General features: G+C 41.0%; 1 protein-coding gene across 5 annotated transcripts in view; it reads left to right on the top strand.

Annotated features, from left to right (window-relative positions):
- MCTP1 (multiple C2 and transmembrane domain containing 1) overlaps nucleotides 1–21,609 on the top strand; it is a 1,234,258-nt gene that overhangs the window by 1,194,571 nt on the left and 18,078 nt on the right. The window lies entirely within an intron of this gene.

Raw genomic sequence — 21,609 nt, 5'->3', positions numbered from 1 at the left:
GCTTCTCTTAGATGAGAAAGAAAAATCCCGGTGACAGATTCCCTTTAATTATTCTCCAGATCTACCCTCCATCTACAATGAACATGTGGACATCCACTCGTAAAGGTATTATAACAAATCATTGTGAAATATAAGTAATTGGTTCCAAAGTCAAGTCTAACCAATATTTGCTTCTGCTGGACCTTTACTCTTCATTATCGTGTCATAGCCTAAGATCATCAAAGGATTTTCTGGTAATCTGCCATGCTATTGTAAGGAGGTCGACCAGACCACGGGTCCGAAACTAAAAAGGCTGCATCGTCTGTTTCCGGGAGGAAGCCTGAGAGAGGCGGAACTTCCCCTGTTGCCGGGGGGAAGCCTGAGTGAGCTGGACCACCTCTGAACCCAGGAGGGCGGGAAGAGCCTAAAAGGACGCACAGTGTCAGAGGCATAATAATAAAAAGCGCACGAAGCAGGGGAGTCTGGTGCCGGCGGAGTGCAGTGCAGAGGGCAGTGCACAAAGCAGTGAGCGGCGCGCCCTGCTTCCTCCACCAGAGGGTATCGGTGTGGCGATGGGCCATATGGAAGGAGCCCTAGTGGCCTGCAGAGAGAGCCGTCCAGAGCAGAGCCGTGCCAGCAAAGATAGCCATGCCAGCAGAGCTGTGCAGAGCAGAGCCGTGTGGAGCCCCGGTCGCCTGCAGAGAGAGCCATCCAAAGCAGAGCCGTGCCAGCAGAGACAGCTGTGCCAGCAGAGCCATGCAGTGCTGTTATGAATGGGTCACCGAGGAGGATAGCAGGCTCAGGCTAAGCCACAGAAAACCAGAGAGGTTGGTAACTAAGCGGATGCAGACCCCTGATCCTGTCCACACAACTAGCAGTAGCCGTGGAGCGTACCTACGATGATCCTAGATGCCTTGGCACAGCCGGAGAGCTAACTAAGCCTAAAGCAGACCCCAAAGGAATAGATAGCCCCCAAACATATATTGTCTGCGAGACAAGCTGAAAACACCAACGCAGGCAGAAAAATAGACTGAGGCAAACGATGGGGCCCACACTGACTAGACAGGACAGGAAAGGAAAGATACAGTCTGCAATCATGCAAAAAACCCTGCAAAAAATCCAACACGTCTGATACACAAAAACACTGAAGTCGCACGGCTTCGCCCCCACTATATCAGCACTCTGGTATATTCTGAAAGCAAAGCAAAAAGAGACCAGTATAAAAGGGGACAAAACAAACTGGCACATGCAGTAACATATGGGCGGTAATTCAGCACAGCCCCAGCCAGAGCTAGCTGACCCGCACAAAGCAGAGATAAACTAAAACAGATCAAATGCAAACAGAATAGCAAATGAACCACTTAGCTGAACATGCAGGGAAAGAGCAGGAGACATCAGACCTCAGGAGGTACAGGAAGAAAATCACCAGCAGGGATAGAGGAGTCAGCTGTCTTAAATCCCAATCAGGAACCACAGATCTCCAATTGTCTTCCTCATCATCCGGTGGCAAGCCTCTGTCAATAAGATCAGCTCCACTACCTCCAGTAACCACCAGAGGGAGCCCAGAAAGAGAACAACTCTCAATCTGACCAGCTCCACTATCTTTAGTAATCACCAGAGGGAAGCCAGAGAAAGAATTCCCAACACAGAGCCGTGCGGAGCAGAGCCGTGTCAGCGAAGCAGATCCAAGCCAGGTGTTGCAGCAGCCAGGGAGAGGAGTGCTCCATCCGGGGAGCACCAGCTCCACACAGACCAGTGACCGCTGACGCCCACCGTCAACAGCGAGGACCGGAGAGAAAGAGATGGGCAGTGTGTGCCCGGTGACTGTCATAAAGCCAGGTGCCAGACGCTTCAGGATTGTGAGTATCAGGCGTGGGGTGCCTGAAAGAAACCGGAAGCATGACCGTTATCCACACCCCGACTGTGCTAGAGAATATCTGCCCAGACACGTTTGACCTGACTTAACCAGCACATATTTTGCTTAGCCACGCTGAGCTCATATAGGACTGTGGCCCTCAACATTGTTTAGCCACTAAAGTATATGGACTAGGGGCAGTGGAAGGTACCGGAGACCGACCACTGTCACCAGAAGACGCGGTATTGTCGTTTGCTGGACCACAATAGAAAAGACACCGATCCCGCCGTTGCCAGCGCTATTAAGTTGACAGCAGGAGCTGCAGTGTTAGGACTTCCTGATACGTTTGCTACCGAATTGCCATTATTTGAACCATTGCACTTATCTTTACCATTTATACTGTTTAACTCTTTACCTCCCTGCGTGGAGTTTGTGGAGTTTTCCCCTGTAAATTAACATGTTAACCCGTGTTCTGCCTCCCATCCATCACTGCATCCTGCGTTCCTGCGATTTCCATACTATTCCAACCCCGAATACAGGTTTATAGAATTTATATTCTCTATGGTTAGACTTAATTCATGGCATCTTAGACTCTAATTTCTTGAAATCAGTAGATACTAAGTAAAATTAGTTTTTTACTCTTTCAGTCAGATTGCACTTTACAGTTTCCTTGTATAGATTATTGATAGTAGTTATTTCCTTTGTTACAATAGAGAAGTTGTCCTTGTCTGGTGCAGATCATTATGGATTTAATTCATGGTTGTAGAATGCACATGTTAGAGGCCAAACATGGATATTTTCTTTTATCACAAATGTTCTGCATTAATTAAAAATGTCCAGCACTGTGTACATGTACATTTAGCCACATAGACTTTAAACATCATTAAATTAGTTTTGTCTGTTTTATAAGACTATAGTTTGATGGAAATCACAGTAGAACTTAATTAGCCATACAAAGACATAGTCAGGCGTCAGATCTCACCGGTTCTCTGATGTGAGATGATGGCGATAGCTGGAAACTTATCACATGGACGGAGTACATTCTGACTGCGCTTTTGTCACTAGTCCCAAGTAATATGAAATGAAATGTCAGAATGAAAAACTTTCAAGTGGAAAGAAAACCTCCAAGAGTATTTTTTTCTTCATAAATCGTGTGCGCTGACCTCTTATCTATGTGCGCTTGTCTATGGTAATAATGACTTCAAACAATCTAAGTACCAGGGGGCGAGCAGGGGCATGAGGACAAATCTTTGACAATGCCGGGATTTGTGAGAATATAAAGCCTAATTGTCGCTCACCTTTTAAGTTTACAAGTATCCTGCAGAACCTAATAATAAAATACCTCTCCTGTTCAGAATACACGTTTGTTGCAGCTATAACTGACAGCAGGGTTTAACTGAAAGATGACCCCTTTATTTCAAGCCTATGCCGGCTGTGTTAAATTATTGGAAGAGATTTTTAAATGTGCAAATCAAACAGCTTCCCTTATTCTTTTGAGCAGTCCAGCTCAAACTCCTCAGACGCTATATCGCATAACCTCGGAGCACTTGGCTGCTGTACAGCTGCTGGGTTCCTTTTGGAGGCGCCTGTGCGGTGCTAATTCATCGATCCAGACAATATTAATGTTCAGTGCACAACAGAACTGCAGGTTTTCAGATTAAACATTACTTTGGTACATCATTTATCTTCTGTGGATTTTTAGAGGTCGGAAATAAGGATTTTATGAAGGTCAAATCATATATATATATATATATATATATATATATATACAGCTCTGGCAAAAATTAAGAGACCACTGCACAATTTTATAACTATCAGCTTCTCTACATGTCTTACAGTCTTTCCATTCCAGTGTCAGTTAAATTCTAACCAGAGTACACCTCATTCTACTTAATGTAATTATGATTAGGTGATCACCTGAACCAAATGTTAGTCAAAGAGGGAAAGTATAAAAAAACCCTGCTGTGGTGTTCACAATCCTCTTGCAATAGTACAAGCTGGATGCCAAAATAAGTGCTAGTAATTTCCCAAGAGTAATAGGAATGAAAAAATAACTTTTAACCATGCCAAAGGGGTTGAAAAGAAAAGTCTTGAGTGAGGAAAAGAGGGGCTCAATTCTGGCTTTACTAGCAGAGGGATACAGTGAGCATCATGTTGACTCCATCGTTAAAATTTCTAAGACGGCAGTTCATTACAACAAGGTTAAGCAGCATACATTGGGGACAGCAAAGCTACAGACTGACAAAGGACTAAAACGACTCTCCACTGACCAGGATGACCGTCATCTAATTCGAATGTCACTCAGCAACCACAGGATGACATCAAGTGACCTACAAAAGAAATGGCAGCTGGAGTGAAATGCACATCAAGAACCGTTCGTAAAAGGCTCCTAGAGGCAGGGCTCAAGTCATGTAAAGGTAGAAAAAAGCCTTTCATCAATAAGAAGCAAAGGAGAGCCAAGTTGAAGTTTTCCAAAGACCATAAGGATTGGTCCATAGAGGACGGGAGTAAGGTAATCTCAGATGAGTCTAAATTTCAGCTTTGCCCAACACCTGGTCGTCTAATGGTTAGACGGAGACCTGGAGAGGTGTACAAGCCACAGTGTCTTGCACCCACTGTGAAATTTGGTGGAGGGATCAAAAAAATACAAAATTTACTGCTTGGAAATTCAAAGACATGTTGTCAGTAGTTTATAGAATAAAAGAGCAATTTACATTTTACTCAAAAATATACCTATAAAGAGAAAAATCAGACAAACTGAATATTTTGCAGTGGTCTCTTAATTTTTGCCAGAGCTGTATATATACGTACAGTGGGGAAAAAAAGTATTTAGTCAGTCAGCAATAGTGCAAGTTCCACCACTTAAAAAGATGAAAGGCGTCTGTAATTTACATCATAGGTAGACCTCAACTATGGGAGACAAACTGAGAAAAAAAAATCCAGAAAATCACATTGTCTGTTTTTTTTTCATTTTATTTGCATATTATGGTGGAAAATAAGTATTTGGTCAGAAACAAAATTTCATCTCAATACTTTGTGATATATCCTTTGTTGGCAATGACAGAGGTCAAACGTTTTCTGTAAGTCTTCACAAGGTTGCCACACACTGTTGTTGGTATGTTGGCCCATTCCTCCATGCAGATCTCCTCTAGAGCAGTGATGTTTTTGGCTTTTCGCTTGGCAACACGGACTTTCAACTCCCTCCAAAGGTTTTCTATAGGGTTGAGATCTGGAGACTGGCTAGGCCACTCCAGGACCTTGAAATGCTTCTTACGAAGCCACTCCTTCGTTGCCCTGGCGGTGTGCTTTGGATCATTGTCATGTTGAAAGACCCAGCCACGTTTCATCTTCAATGCCCTTGCTGATGGAAGGAGGTTTGCACTCAAAATCTCGCGATACATGGCCCCATTCATTCTTTCATGTACCCGGATCAGTTGTCCTGGCCCCTTTGCAGAGAAACAGCCCCAAAGCATGATGTTTCTACCACCATGCTTTACAGTAGGTATGGTGTTTGATGGATGCAACTCAGTATTCTTTTTCCTCCAAACACGACAAGTTGTGTTTCTACCAAACAGTTCCAGTTTGGTTTCATCAGACCATAGGACATTCTCCCAAAACTCCTCTGGATCATCCAAATGCTCTCTAGCAAACTTCAGACTGGCCCGGACATGTACAGGCTTAAGCAGTGGGACACGTCTGGCACTGCAGGATCTGAGTCCATGGTGGCGTAGTGTGTTACTTATGGTAGGCCTTGTTACATTGGTCCCAGCTCTCTGCAGTTCATTCACTAGGTCCCCCCACGTGGTTCTGGGATTTTTGCTCACCGTTCTTGTGATCATTCTGACCCCACGGGGTGGGATTTTGTGTGGAGCACCAGATCGAGGGAGATTATCAGTGGTCTTGTATGTCTTCCATTTTCTAATTATTGCTCCCACAGTTGATTTCTTCACTCCAAGCTGGTTGGCTATTGCAGATTCAGTCTTCCCAGCCTGGTGCAGGGCTACAATTTTGTTTCTGGTGTCCTTTGACAGCTCTTTGGTCTTCACCATAGTGGAGTTTGGAGTCAGACTGTTTGAGGGTGTGCACAGGTGTCTTTTTATACTGATAACAAGTTTAAACAGGTGCCATTACTACAGGTAATGAGTGGAGGAAAGAGGAGACTCTTAAAGAAGAAGTTACAGGTCTGTGAGAGCCAGAAATCTTGATTGCTTGTTTCTGACCAAATACTTATTTTCCACCATAATATGCAAATAAAATGAAAAAAAACCAGACAATGTGATTTTCTGGATTTTTTTTTCTCAGTTTGTCTCCCATAGTTGAGGTCTACCTATGATGTAAATTACAGACGCCTCTCATCTTTTTAAGTGGTGGAACTTGCACTATTGCTGACTGACTAAATACTTTTTTTCCCCACTGTATATATAGTTGTGATCTAAAGTTTACAGAATTTTTGCTTTCTTGGCCTTTTTCAGAGAACATGATGTAACACCAGAACTATTTCTTGACTCATGGTTAGTGGTTGGGTGAAGTCATTTATTGACAAACTACTGTGTTTTCTCTTTTTATGTCATAATGACAACCCAAAACATCCAAATGGCCCTTATCAAAAGTTTACATACCATGGTGATTTTAGCCTGATAACATGCACAGAAGTTGACACAAGTGGGTTTGACTGGCTACTAAAGGTACCATCCTCACCTGCGACCTGTTTGCTTGTAAACAGTTTGTGTGCATAAAAGCTGATTGAGTTTCTGGGATACAGACAGACTCTTGCATCTTTCATCCAGCCACTGACATTTCTGGATTATGAGTCTTGGGAAAAGCAAAAGAATTGTCAACAGATCTACGGGAAAAGGTAGTTTAACGGTATAAAACAGGAAAGGGATACAAAAAGATATCCAAGGAATTGATAATGCCAGTCAGCAGCGTTCAAACTGTGATTAACAAATGGAAAATCAGGGACTCTGTAAAGACAAGACCACAGTCAGGTAGACCAACAAAAATGTCATCCACAACTGCAAGGTAAATTGTTTGAGTGCAAAGAAAAACCCACAAATAACATCAGCTGAAATACTGGACTCTCTGAAAACTAGTCGTGTGACTGTTTCAAGATGCACAATAAGGAGGCACTTGAAAAAAAATTGGCTGCATGGTTGAGTAGAGAAAACCTGATTTCAGCGATGTGTCTCTTACTGGGCTGTTTGCTGTGGTTTTTATAAAATCACTGTTTTAGTAGCAAGAGATTATCAGTAAACCTGCTGCCATGTAGTCCAACCATGCGCCCACCATTGTTTAGCAGAGAGCAGTCAATCTGTGGTCAATTGGCATTCAGAGAACTGGAGCAGATAAAACAGAGATTTTACCAAAATTCTAGCAATCAGTAAAGTAAGTGATACATCACTTGAATCAGGGTCTATATTCCTACATCATGCTGTTCTCAGATGTGATAGCAACAACCTGGTGACAGATTCCCTTTACCGCACCACAGCCCATTTATATTCCAGATTATTGAGGGTCCAGAGGTCTAATCACCAGGGATCAAAAATGATGGCATAATCTACAAATGTGTGAGATTGGAAAAACCCTGTTAGGAAGGGGTGGGGAACCTCAGTCCCAAGGGCTGTTTATGGCCTGCAGACTCCCAGGGACCGCAGTGCTTGGGCTGCCAGCCATGTTTTGACAGTCACGGGCCCTTTAGTTTCTTGTTCTGTGAGCACGTGCATGCAGCGTTCACTAATGAACGCTGAGGATGGTGCAATGGCAGACTACGTCCTGGCACCAGTGCCAGCATCAGGATGTACCAAATGGGTACAAAAAAGGTTCCTCACCCCTGCTGTAAGGTAAAAATCCATTCTGGAAGACTAGTGCCCAGCAGGTCTCACGTGCCAACTTCTTTCAGCAGCGGGTCTATTAGTCCAAGTTATTTTCTACATTTAATTTAATGTATAGTATTTAGTGCTTATATATTTAGTCGTTTTGGAGTACACACAGTAGTGTATGAATATTAAAGCAGTCAAAATCTCATGATGTTGAATATTAGTTTCCACTAACCTCCATACTGTAGAAAATAAAATACTATAAAGCCAAAATAATAAATAAGAAAAAGCTTTGAAGCTTTGGGAGTGTGGGCCGCGTTCCCACCAGAACTAAGCTAGAACAAACAAAAGAGTTTGAGAACATTGCCTCTTCTCGAATCCTATTTAGAAGATTAGTGTGATCTCATAAAGCTTTTAGACTTGTTTTTTTCCCTTGTATCATTTGATGTGTCAGAAAGGGTGGCGTCAGAGGTTATCACTCTGAGCCAAGACATCTTAATTAACGTCTCTGTCGCTAGTAGCAGAGGTTTCTGCCACAAGGTGGCCCTTGAACATTACAACACACTTTAATCTGACAATAACGGCTTCATCTTCTCTTGTATCTGCCTTGTTATCGACGGATGACAGTAAGACAGAAATGAACCAGACAGCAGCCATCGAATTAAAAAAATATTACTGCTAATTGACAGCAATGCCCACTGTTCCTCATTATATCTAATAACCAAAGAGTAAATGATTGGGGTAAGGGACATGGGGGGGCACAAGTGCATGACTTCAGATAACTGTATAAACAACATATGTATAAATAAACCATTAAGATCCCTTAGTCCAGCCTGAATGCAAGTTTAGTTATATATCTAATGTATGTTCTCTGATGCCACATTGGTGGGTGAGACCACTTTTGCATACCCAAGTTCTCACCTAAGGAACTAGCTGGGTAGGTATAATAACAACCATGATCGGAACTAACCATTGGGGCAATTGTGCTGAGTGAATTTAATGGGAACCTGTCATAGATAACCCCAAATGCAATTAACCTGAAGATATAGGGTTAGTCACTGCAGTCCGGCCACCTTTCTGAAAGTGCAGCTAATAGGAAAAAAAAATTAACTTTATTTCTCCCATGAACTGCCAACTTTCAGTCATAGAGATGTGCCCAATGCGGCAAGCACGCCCTGGCACTTTGACATTTCGCTCTGCACAGATGTACTGCAGAATCAGCTGTCAATCACATTGCTTGGGCCTGCTTACAGCCTCCGTTCATGATGCTGTGAGTGGTGACTGAACCCGCACCGCCACACCTCTATTACTGATAGCCGGCAACTTCCGGGAGGAATAAAGTTAATTTTTTCCTAGTAACCAAGCATTCTGTAAGGCAGCCAAACAGCTTTGTACATTAGTATAACAAAGAAGCTCCTAATCAACATCATTATGGTTTATGTATATCTATGCAAAAATACCCATATATCAGATAAATAGCAACTCAATCAAAAATATTAGATATAAAGAGGCCAATGAGTCGTGCTATATTGATAAAACTGTTTTATTAGAAAAAATGTTAAAATCAGGAAATAAAATATACACATACAGATACATGTAATAATTTTAGCAAAAAAATGTAACAAAAAGTGAAACCAGTGACACAAGAACCAAAGTAAATAGCGCAGGGAGTGCTATCTGTATAAATAGCCCATAGAGTAATGTCTGCACAATAATCAAAATATTGTAACCATCTCTCAACCTTTATTCCTCGAATGATAATATTCATATCACTTCTTCTTTCCATATTAGGACTTATCCCTTGGGCATTATAGATTGAGTCACTTTTATTATAGTAGAGGTGTGTATACACTGAAAAGTCCACTTTGCACATTGCACTTTTTCACCTATTGTATTAGAATACTGCCGTTTTTTACAGCACTTCCTGTATGACGCGTGCGAGGCTGCCTACTTCATTGAGGACGCATGCGCCGTCACCATGACGGCCCATGCTGTGCTTGCGCTCCACGGCCGCAAATCATGACGTCAGGAAGTTGAAGGATGTCAGTGACGCACGCGCGATGGATACAGGAAGTGAACCTTTAATGATCCAGATTCTCCTCCTGTTACACAGCAGCACTAAATTTTTAATCACCGCTGACAATATTTAAGATGCATACCCCCTCCTCATAGCGTTCGCCTCCTGATGAAGGGACGAAGCGCGCGTTGGGTGCCTGTGGGGACCGCATTAGGAGACCACCATTTACATGTAAGTGCCTAAATTAAATCTTAGTCATCACAATAGCCATGTCTAGGCAATATAATAGTACTTTTTTCTGTACTGATAGCCTATACTAAATAAATACTAATGAGTACATGGCTATTCCTGTGAATTATTATGTGCACTATTTTTGCATAATTAGTAGGTCGGGCACTTGGCGGTGTTCACTCCTATTACATGTTATGTAGAGACCTTGAAATTGTATTTTGTATATTATCTATTACCAGTCTATTTTTTGAATAAAGACTTATTAACTATATTGGCATACTGATTTTTGTTCTCTTGTGGTTGATTACATACAGATACATGTAATAATTTGAGCAAAAAAAAGTAACACAAAGTGAAACCAGTGACACAAGAACCAAAGTAAATAGCGCAGGGAGTGCTATCTATATAAATAGCCCATAGAGCAATGTCTGCACAATAGTCAAAATATTGTAACCATCTCTCAAGTAATTCAAGTGACTATATCCATAGTAATTATATCATTCAAATGCAGCATCTAAAGAAAATGTGCTGCAACAGTATATAGTAATTAGTGTAGGTTCAACTGCTGCTGCATACCCACATTGATGCCCGCATTGCAAGAAATGGAACAATATCCGCCATAATATATAATAGCAGCAGTGGACACTCTAGTGAGAGTTAGTAAATATATGTATGTATACATCAAATGTAGCAGTCATTACTCATAGTTGCAGACAGGCTAGCACTCCTGTGCGCCAACCCCAACGCACGTTTCACTAAACAATAGCTTACTCAGGGAGCGTGGTTTAAATCATGTGATTGGCTTGGCCATTGCAACAGGTGAACAATTTTCTTTACTAACCAATTTTTTACTAAATTGGATGTGTGCCTAGGATCATTGTCTTGCTGGAGTTTCCAGCCCCTGCCTACTGTAGTTTTACCATGTGGCAGAATTACATTCTCCAGTGTATCTTTGTACATGGTAGCATTCATATTTCCATCAATTCTATACAGAGAGCCAATGGCAAATGCAGGAAAGCAGCCCCAAATCATGACATTGCCACCAACATGTTTCACTGTAGGTGTTTGGTTCCTTACATTCTCCAATTGGGTGGTATATACCGTATATACTCGTATATAAGCCGAGATTTTCAGCCCATTTTTTTGGGCTGAAAGTCCCCCTCTTGGCTTATACACGGCTCATATACCTGGGGGTTGGCGGGGGGGAGCAGGGGTGTCAGAGACCATACTTACTTGTCCTGCTGCGGTCCCTGCCGCCTCGCTTCTCCACTGTCTCCCTTCCTGTCTTCAGCAGTCACGTGGTCCCGCTCATTACACTCATGACTATGCGCATAATCATGAGTGTAATGAGCAGTACCACGTGACCGCTGAAGACAGGAAGGGAGACAGTGGAGAAGCGAGGCTGCAGAGACCGCAGCAGGATGGGTGAGTATAGCGATATTCACCTGTCCCCCGGTCCATCGCTGCTCACCGCTGTCTCTGCTGCATCCTGTGTCAGTGACGTTTAGGCAGCAGGGGGCGTGGTGACTTGGTTAGTGTGCGCTGCCCCTCTGCTGGCTGAACAGTCACTGACACAAGAAGCAGCAGACAGCGGCGATGGACGCAGGAGAGGTGAGTATGGCATTTTTTTGCAGCATATGGGGGCATAGTCTATGGAGCAGCATATGGGACATATTCTATGGGGCAGCATATGGGGGCATATTCTATGGGGCAGCATATGGGGGCATAGTCTATGGAGCAGCATATGGGGCATAGTCTATGGAGCAGCATATGGGGCATAATCTATGGAGCAGCATATGGGGGCATATTCTATGGGGCAGCATATGGGGGAAAATTCTATGGGGCAGCATATGGGGGCATAGTCTATGGAGCAGCATATGGGAGCATAGTGTATGGGGCAGCATATGGGGGGCATAAACTATGGAGAAGCATATGGGGGCATAATCTATGGAGCAGCATATGGGGGCATATTCCAAGGAGCAGCATATGGGGGCATATTCTATGGAGCAACATATGGGGGCATAAACTATGGAACAGCATATGGGGGCATAGTCTATGGATTCCACCCTCGGCTTATACACGAGTCAATACGTTTTCCCAGTTTTTTGTGGCAAAATTAGGGGGTGTCGGCTTATACACGGGTCGGCTTATACACGAGCATATACGGTACATCTCTGGCAAAAATTAAGAGTCCACTCCAAAATTTTCAGTTTGTCTGATTTTCCTAATTTTTGAGTAAAATGGAAATCGCTATTTTATTCTATAAACTACTGACAACATGTCTTCGAATTTCCAAGCACTAAATTTTGTATTTATTTTCAGAAAATGAAAAATGGTCAAAATAACAAAAAATGCAGTGCTTGCAGACTTCAAATAATGATAAGAAAACAAGTTCATAATAATTTAGAAACAATAATGATTTTACTGAGGAAGAGTTCAGAAATCAATATTTTGTGGAATAACCATGATTTTTAATCACAGCTTTCATGCGTCTTGGCATGCTTTCCACCAGTCTTTCACGCTGCTTTTGGGTGACCTTATGCCACTCCTGGTACAAAAATTTAAGCAGTTCGCTGTTTGATGGCTTGTAACTATCCATCTTCCTCTTGATTACATTCCAGAGGTTTTCAATGGGGTTCTGGTCTGGAGATTGGGCTGGCCATGACAGGGATTTAATGTGGTGGTCTTTCATCCACACATTGATTAACTGTTTTTCCAGGATAACCTTGTATGCGGCTTAATTCATACGTTCTTCGCAAAGATTAAGCTGCCCAATTACAGCCTAGCTGAAGCATCCCCAGATGATCACTGATCCTCTACCAAGTTTCACAGTGGGTGCAAGACACTGTGGCTTGTACACCTCTCCAGGTCTCCATCTAACCATTAGACAACCAGGTGTTGGGCAAAGCTGAAAATTAGACTCATCAGAGAAGATTACCTTACTCCAGTCCTCTATGGTCCAATCCTTGTGGCCTTTGGCAAACTTTAGCCTGGCTCTCCTTTGCTTCTCATTGATCAAAGGCTTTTTTCTAGCTTTACATAACTTGAACCCTGCTTCTAGGAGTCTGTTATGAACTGTTCTTGCCGTGCACTTCACCCCAGCTGCCATTTGCCATTCCTTTTGTAGGTCACTTGATGTCATCCTGCAGTTGCTGAGTGACATTCGAATAAGATGACTGTCACCCCGTTCAGTGGAGAGTCGTTTTCGCCCTCTGCCGGTCTGTAGCCTTGTTGTCCCCAATGTCTGCTGTTTGACCTTGTTGTAATGGACTGAATAGAGGCAACATGATGCTCACTGTATCCCTCTGCTAGTAAAGCCAGAATTCAGCCCTCCTTTTCCTCATGGTTAAAAGTTATTTTTTCATTCCTATTACATTTGGTATATTACTAGTACTTGTTTTGCCATCCAGCTTGTCCTATTGCAAGAGGATTGTGATCACCACAGCAGGGTTTTCTTATGCTTTCCTTCGTTAAATAAGATTTTGTTCAGGTGATCACCTAATCAGAAGCACATTAAGTAGAACGAGGTGTACTCTGGTTGGAATTCAACAGACACTGGAATGGAATGGCTGTCAGACATGTAGAGAAGCTGATTTTTATAAAACTGTGCAGCGGTCTCTCAATTTTTGCCAGAGCTGTATAGTGCTTGCCATCAGTACCAAACAGATTGAACTTGGATTCATCTGACCACAACACCTTAGACCAATCTGTCTCTTTCTATTGACTATGTTCTTTGGCAAATATCAAGTTGGACCTTCCGGTTCTTTGCAGAGATGAAAGGCTTCTTGACTGGAACTCGTGCATTTAACCCTACTGCTCTTAGCCGTTGCTCCACAGTTTTGACGTCTTACTTTGAAGACCCCATATTCTTCATTCATTGTGTGAGAAATCTGTACAGCACTTTTATGGACATCAGATACTGACTTTTTCTTAATAAAGTTATCAACTTTGGAGGAAGATTTCCATGGTCGTACATTTCTAGGTTTGTCGGCTGTTCCATAACCTTCTTTTTCTTCATTTTCTTTATTATATGTGACACTTGACTCTGAGAACAGTTGAATTCCATAGCTACCTCTGTTTGGCTTTTGCCTGACTTCACTCTCAAAATAATAAGCTTCCTGACATCTGGTGATAAATGTGGCTTTGTCTTTACAATGTTTGAAATGAAAAACACAAACAAACAAAAAAATAAAAATTTTAAGGCAAAATTCGACTTCTCATGACAAAATATGCAAAACATTTGTCCCAACACATTGGCTCAGTTGTTAGCACTGCAACATTTCAGCACTGGGGTTCTGGTTTCACATTCCACCAAGGATAGCATCTATAAATAACAAAAGGGCCCACCAAAATAAATGGGTATTTAAACTCCATAAGACATGAACTACAAAAAGATGGTTAAAAAATAACCCACAAAGAGTATAAACCCTAAAAATAGTTTTTATTAATTTATCTTCACAAAGGAATTCATACAATAATACAGACAATACCACTGAGGATGAAAATACTAAAAATAAAGTAAAGGGGGACACTAGCTATATATCCAATTAGGTGTACTGTATATTGCTGTGTCTAAAGACAACCATAAACTGCCTTAAATGCTTAAATTCTCCTAGCTCAACAGCAAATAACAAAATTCTTATACAACACAAAGCAGCAGGAGGTCACACTTACATTAGTAACAATGGAAGACAGCGTCCCTGATGCCCCAACGCACGTTTCGTCTTTGTTACTTCTTCAGGAGGCGTGTGTTGGGGAGGGGGAAAGCGCCCTATTTAAAGGACTGATGTCCATTCACAATGAAATAACCCATATGTTTGTAATTAATAAAGAAGACTATCACAGAGAAAATTTGTTATCCAATCAGTTTACTTCTATCTCGGAGTATGCTAGTCATGTGACATGACATGTGGTTGTTATATTCAGCTGAAAGTCGCAGGACCTTAAGAATTGAACTGCGATTGCGCAGAATTTATCGATTGTAAGTAAAAGGATCCTCTAGTCATGTGACCTGACATGTGACTATTAAACATTAAAGCTGAACATCGCAGGACCTTGTCGGATCAACTGCGACTGCGCAGCATATGTTGATGTGGAATATAGAGGACCTTATCCATAATCGGCGCATGAGCAGTCAATCCACCCCCATTTGCTAGACGCGCTGACTCGCGGCACCCAAATCCCGAAGTCCAGTCGTCATGGAGACGACAAAAACTCCAGGGAGAGGAACTGCCACTTATCAGAGCGCCCTGGGAGCGAAGAGACCGCTCATGCGCACATGGACAACAATAAGAAAGCTAATGCATGTATAGAATTATTAATATATAAATATTTATGCTTGCCAATATTGTCTATTTGGACAGGGTTCTGTCAGTGTAACCAGATGGCAGCCATTTTAATATACAGTGGCTTGAAAAAGTATTCATACCCTATGAACTTTTCAGATTTAGATTTGTAAAACAGTTTGAAAACCATGTATTATTTCCTTTACACTTCACAAATACTACTTTGTCACATACCATAGAAGGAAAGCAGGACAAAGGCACAGCTGTATGACCTCGGGTTAATGAAGCTGCACACTCATCAGGGAACACGGGTGCCACGTCCAAGGAAAATAGTCTGTATAGCCATAGAGGAGAAAGTGGATAGGCACTTACTGTCCCTTGCAAAATAATCCTTTATTGTGGCATCAACTTACCAACAGCAGGCAGATAAAACCATGGAGCAAATACAGACGACGATTGTTTCGCGCTTACATTGCGCAACGATCGTCGTCTGTATTTGCTCCATGGTTTTATCTGCCTGCTGTTGGTAACTTGATGCCACAATAAAGGATTATTTTGCATGGGACAGTATGTGCCTATCCACTTTCTTCTCTATGGAAATACTACTTTGTGTTGACATATCACATAGAAGCACAAAATACATTTATGCTTGTGGGTGTAATGTGAAAAAATGTGGAAAAGTTCACGGGATATGAAAATTTTTTCAAGGCACTGTACAATAGTGATTACCTTGCTAGACAAAACAAGTTTGAGTTGCTAATTAAAGTGAGAATTCTTTATTACATTTTTTATTCCCCATTGTGTAGTGCACCTTTGCTATTTTTCTGGTCCCTCTTACTCTACACTGTGATACATTTATAAATCTGCCACTCAGTGTATATCTTAAAGGAAAAAGTAGAGTGAAGAATTTTGCAGCATCCAGGCCCTTTTTATTGTGTTAGCTTTGAATAACGGAGTCTCACGAGCTTTAACTTGTGGAAAACAAAGTTGAGTATCACATTGAGAAGTGTTCACCTGAAGTCATCACTTTTATACTGTACATATGGCGTGCGGATTTGTGCCTTGATCACTCCTGCTTTGCGTTGCTAAATAAAGTCCTTGGTGGATTCCAGAATTATGGAGGTTATGAAGATTCTGTTCTTCAGTCATTCTGTTTATAGCAGTCAGTTATGTCACATTTACCCACCCCTCGAAATGTCACAGGATTACATGATTCATATTTCTTTCATCTCTCATTTCCTACATCTGAACGTTTCTGTTCCTGTTGTGTTTATCCATCTGTGCATATGTGTCTCTATAAACAATATGTAAGACTCATCAATCTAAGCGTCTGCACGCTTCAAAATATTGGCAAAAGTTATGGTCATTTCTAATTTCTTTACATTAAAATTCACAAAACTTTTAAAATAGATAAACAGTAAGGTCTTATTCAGACGTCACTGATTTTTTTTTTGTATGCAAAAAAGGACCAATTTTTATCAGTGTTTGATCATTGTCAGTTTTTACCATCAGTGTTTATTTATTTTATTTTTTCATATGAGAACTTTTCTCAATCAAATACGAAAATCTGACAACACACGGATGGCATTCGAGTTCTGTCTGATTTTTTTCATGCATGTGTAGACTTTCCTTGGTAAATTTGATTTGGGATTTAGATTAAAATCGGATATGTTTTTGTGCTTTGGTGCAGATCACTCCATCAGCAGAAATACATGGACATGTGAGCAGCCCCATAAATTACAATGGGTACAAATTCAATCCTTTAACCCCTTTACCCCCAAGGGTGGTTTGCATGTTAATGCCCGGGCCAATTTTTACAATTCTGACCACTGTGCCTTTATGAGGTAATAAATCTGGAACACTTCCATGGATCCTGGTGATTCTGACATTGTTTTCTCGTGACATATTGTACTTCATGTCAGTGGTAAAATTTCATTCATATAACTTGCTTTTATTTGTGAAAAAAATGGAAATTTGGCAAAAATGTTGAAAATTTCAAAATTTTCCAACTTTAAGTTTTTATGCTCTTAAATCACAGAGATATGGCACACAAAAAACTTAATAAGTAACATTTCCCACATGTTTTCTTTACATCAGCACAATTTGGGAACCATAATTTTTTTTTTTGGTAGGAAGTTATAAGGGTTAAAGTTGACCAGCGATTTCTCGTTTTTACAACACCATTTTATTTTTAGGGACCACATCACATTTGAAGTCACTTTGAGGGGTCTATATGATAGAAAATACCCAAAAGTGACACCATTCTAAAAACTGCACCCCTCAAGGTACTCAAAACCAGATTTAAGAAGTTTATTAACCCTTCAGGTGCTTCACAGGAATTTTTTGAATATTTAAAAAAAAATGAACATTTAACTTTTTTTCACAAAAAAAATTACTTCAGGTTCAATTTTTTATTTTACCAAGGGTAACAGGAGAAATTGGACTGGAAAAGTTATTGTGCAATTTGTCCTGAGTACGCCGATACCTGATATGTGGGGGGAACCACTGTTTAGGCACATGGCAGAGCTCGGAAGGGAAGGAGCGCCGTTTGACTTTTTCATTGCAAAATTTGCTGGAATTCAGATCGGATGCCATGTCAAGTTTAGAGAGTTCCTGATGTGCCTAAACAGTGGAAACTCCCCACAAGTGACCCCATTTTTGAAACTAGACCCCCCAAGGAACTTATCTAGATATGTGGTGAGCACTTTGAACCCCCAATGGCTTCACAGAAGTTTATAATGTACAGCCGTACAATTAAAAAATCATATAGTGCTGGAGGCTTCCTCATGCCGGCGCTTTGCCGGCATGAGGAAGCCGGCTCCCTGCAGGCCCCCGAAGGTCCCCGCTGCCATATTGGATCTGGGGACCTGCAGGGAAGGAGGCCCCCGGAGCAGCGCTGCACATCGCGCTGCTGCGGGGGTCTCAGGGAAGAACGGAGGGAGCCCCCTCCCTGCGCGCTTCTCTCCTATGCCGCCAGTACACTGCAATCATGTTTGATCGCAGTGTGCCAGGGGTTATTGTGTCGGGGGCAGTCCGTGACCACCCCTGACACATAGTGCCGGGTGTCAGCTGTGATAATCAGCTGACAACCGGCCGCGATCAGCTGCGCTCCCCCCGTGAGCACAGCTGATCGCGCTAGACGTTAAATTCCGTCCTTGTGACATAGGTCCCAGGTCACATGGACGGAATAGTACGTCTAATGTAGGAAAGGGGTTAAAAACACAGACAGAACTCGTACATGAAAGACAGATGTCTGAACGAAGGCTTATCATCTACAGCTTTTTCCTAGTGAGATTGTACATATCAAAGCCAGTGCAAAGGAAAGTAAGCAGTTGCTGATATCAGCCAATTCCAATAAATCACTAAGGGCTCGCTGACATGAGCTTATACATCGGACGAGAGCTATCTGAAGTTTTATCAGAGAGTACTCAGACCAGTGTTATACCATGAGGCAGTGCAGATCTGCATTTTTTTCTTATGCCGATTCGGCATGCTGCGAGTAGCTCCCCAAAATGGAGCATGCGCACCCATACAAGTGCATGGGGAAAATTGGACTGCACTCGGATGTCATCCAAGTGAAGTCCAGTTTATGTGAAACAGACAACGGAGAAGACAGAGAAGATGGAGAAATTAAGATCTCTGTCTTTTCCGCACCTGTGCTACAATTCTCTCATGTAAGAGAATATGATCACAGTAAACTGACTGATTAGCATAATCAAGTCGATTCTCTCACATTAGCACACGTGTGACCACGGCCGATTAGGTGAGATTTATCAATATGTCATAAAAGTCCTTATTTCTCACAAAATAGAGGACCTGGCTCATTATTGCATTTGCACCTTTTTAGGCTAGTGCTTTGGTTGTTTTCACCTGTTTTTCATTTATACATTATTCTTGCTTTAATGTGTGCCATTTTAGTTTATGTTATATGTGGTCGCCTGTTTGGTTTTTGTTATTCATTCTGTTTTGACTTTCAAGATGTTTTTGTCTGATTTTATCTTTTAAGAAGTTGCAAAATTTTTGTGCAAATGCTCTTGAGTTTACCCTTCCCCATAAATTGTTTTATGTATTACTAAGATTATAGTCACAAATTAATATAATATAAAAATAAATATTATTATTTATTATTAAATTTTACCTAAAAAATTGTGACTTTTTGCACTAAAAAGTTATAAAAAGTTTAAAGATAAAATAAAGAACATTTTTGATTTTGTGTAAAATTCACAAACCATGTGCGCCATTCTGAAGAGTTTGGCTAAAAAAAAACATTAATGGATACAAGTCAAATTAAGAAGATGATGAATTCAGCCATTTGTCTTTTATAAGGAGCATTAGGATAAGTTCACACGCGCACATGAATTATCCTTTTTCCATCCTAACAAAAATACATATTTTTCAACAGCATTGTCATCAGTCTTTACACATCAACAATTGAAAAATTAGCTAAATCCAAATACAGTTTTCTATGTTGATAATGACGAAGGATCTGTGATACAAGAAAAAAGGATGCCATATAGTTGTATGTTTTAACACCCGTTGAGTTTAATAGCTGAGTCTGATGTGAAAAATTGATTTTTTTTTTTTTTACACAGATCCAAATGGTTAATATAGACTAACCCATTAACTTGCATTGGTCTGTGTGCGGCCTGTGGTCTGTCAGTTTTACATATGGACAGCATCCAGATATACAGTATAATGCGCTTGTATTCACAAAATATCTCAGGAACACAGGCTACAGGTTTTTTTTTGGGTGTCACAAAAAGCAAGAAACTTCATATATGCAGGGCCTTGAAAAAGTATTCATGCCTCGTGAACATTTCCTCAATTTAAATTTTTCACGTTACACCTGCAAACTTAATATATTTTATTAGGATTTTATGTGGTATACCAACACAAAGTATCAAGTATTTGTGACGTGTAAAGGAAATGATACATGGTTTTCTAATTACATTAAAAATATACAGTAAATCTGAAAATTGTATTTGTATTTAGTCCCTCTGTGTGTAATATAGTCTCAGTATAAATACAGCTGTTCTGTGAAGGCCTCAGAGGTTTGCTTGAAAACATTAGGGATTAAGCAGCATCATGTCACCAGAAGAACAAAGCAGGTTAAAATAAATTAGCCCAAGCTCTGAACATGTCATGGAGCACTGTTCAATCCATCATCCAGAAATGGAAGGAGTATGGCACAATTGCAAACCTACCAAAACATGGCCATCCACCTAAACTGACATCCAAACTAAGGAGAGCACTAATTAGAGAATCAACCAAGAGGCCCATGGTTACAGATTTATGGGCCTTGTCACCATTTCTACACAGAACTACAAACAGACTGATGTGAGCTCCTTGGTTCCGTTCAAATTATGAATGTTGAGGTTTTTTATGAACACCCTATAGTTATGAAATACATATTTTCGGTGTCTTGATGAAGTGGTGAGTGTAATGCACTGTTTTAAGTCAATGGGTGGTTGAGACTGTACCTTTGAAATTAATATCGGTAAGATGGATGATGCTATCCATGCCATGTTTCCTCTATATAGAAAACTAAAGTTGTGAAAGGAAACATGACAGTAATATATCCCGCCTGGGACCTTCAAGGCCGAAGATATCATAAAATTTTGGAATCCCATAATTTTTTAAAGACTGAGCCACATACCATGATCAGCCCTGTTATGAGTCACCAAAAGGGAGGTATGTAGGTGTAACTTGAGCTAATAAAACCAAATGCCAAACTATCATTTTTGTTAGTCCTGGGAGATACAGTTCACTGTAGTTCCATCCGTTTGCAAACATGAAAAGCCCCCATTCATAAAAACCAAAGCCAACCCTGCGACATCAGGTTTAATACATTGCTTCTGTTAATCCTTTTTATTTTATGTAATTGTTATACTGCATTGCTTTGTCCATTATGTAACATCTTTGTATATTTTTATAAACACTGCCTACTTTTTGGATTAAATATATAAAATTTAATAGCTTTGTTTCTTTTGCACTATGAACTGCACACCTGATGCAATTGCTACCTATAGTGGGTTTCCAATTGACCTGTATAAACGATTGGTGATGGCATCTAGCTCCTTTTTTATTGTGGTGTTTGGCAGTGACCATACCAGTGTATATATATATATATATATATATATATATATATATATATATATATATTCTATGCATTGGAATTGGATGTGTATATACTATACTCTCACTGTGAGTTCCCCAAACATTGACCTAGCAGGAAAACAGCCGTGGCCTCGTCCATCACTCATCAGTCAATTGAGTAGCTGTCCTGACGATTAGATGCAGTGGAGTTTTGTTCCCTGACATACTGGTAACATTTTGGAGCCTGTGGGATCTGCATGAGCTTTCCGATGTTTCCCTTGACAAATTGGTGGCAGCAGGGGGATCTGCTTGATCTCTCAGCTGTTATCC

Source organism: Dendrobates tinctorius, unplaced genomic scaffold, assembly GCF_039654945.1.
Source record: "Dendrobates tinctorius isolate UK_male_01 unplaced genomic scaffold, ASM3965494v1 ptg000003l, whole genome shotgun sequence".
NCBI lineage: Eukaryota > Metazoa > Chordata > Amphibia > Anura > Dendrobatidae > Dendrobates > Dendrobates tinctorius.
Note: the sequence above shows the minus strand (reverse complement) of the source record. Positions and strands in the feature narration are given on the sequence as shown.